Source organism: Brienomyrus brachyistius, chromosome 1 (assembly GCF_023856365.1).
Source record: "Brienomyrus brachyistius isolate T26 chromosome 1, BBRACH_0.4, whole genome shotgun sequence".
Classification (NCBI taxonomy): domain Eukaryota; kingdom Metazoa; phylum Chordata; class Actinopteri; order Osteoglossiformes; family Mormyridae; genus Brienomyrus; species Brienomyrus brachyistius.
The window spans coordinates 21,966,943-21,967,749 of NC_064533.1; positions in this window are offsets into that span (position 1 = coordinate 21,966,943).

An 807-nucleotide genomic window follows, 5' to 3' on the forward strand; every position below is an offset into this window, starting at 1 on the left:
TGGGGGGGGGTGGGTGGGGGCTCAAACTGCCATCGAAGATTTAGAATGTGAAAACACAGCTGCATGTTTGTTTACATTACAGCCATATGCATGCGACAAGATTATAGATTCACATGAGAAAACTCAGTTATACAAGTCATATTAGGAAAAAAAAAACATTATGTAGCATGAATAAAAATAACATGAAACCAGTAATAAGAAAATAATTACTGAAAAAAGTATTTTAAAAAAAATCTTTGCATGCATTGTTGTTGTGTATGTTTTGGGAGTGTCTTACGTGTATTTTATACACGCGTGCAAAAATTAGTCTTAGATTAGCGTGTCCCAGTGTGGGAGGATCTGTTGGTTAGTGGACAGAGGCAAACCAGAGCAGAAAGGATGTAGACATTAGTCTTTGTGTGGTCTTTGTGGTTTGTGGTTCTCTTTAGTGTGGACTGAGGTCTTCGTATGGTTACATTTTAGACTGAGAGTTACAGAAATTACACAACGCTCCGCTCCCTCCACCCTGTTACCTAGGTTACTGTGTCCTAGCCTAAGCCCTCGGAAGGCTGCCGGCCATGTTGAGTCCACTGTCATATTAGACTCTGCGTCCGTAACGTAGGACGTGGAAAGAAAAGGTTTTTTTTGTAGCAGTGAAGCAATCGGGAGAGGTTGACGTGGAGACAGAATAATTGTGAAGTTGGTTGTTCGTTTCTGGCTAAAACGGTACTGTTAGCTTATAGGAGCAGAGGGGGAAGCTTCCTTTATGGAGTCTGGCAATTACGGACATCTCCCTTAGGAAGTGCTTTCGACCGGAGCTGCTCTTTC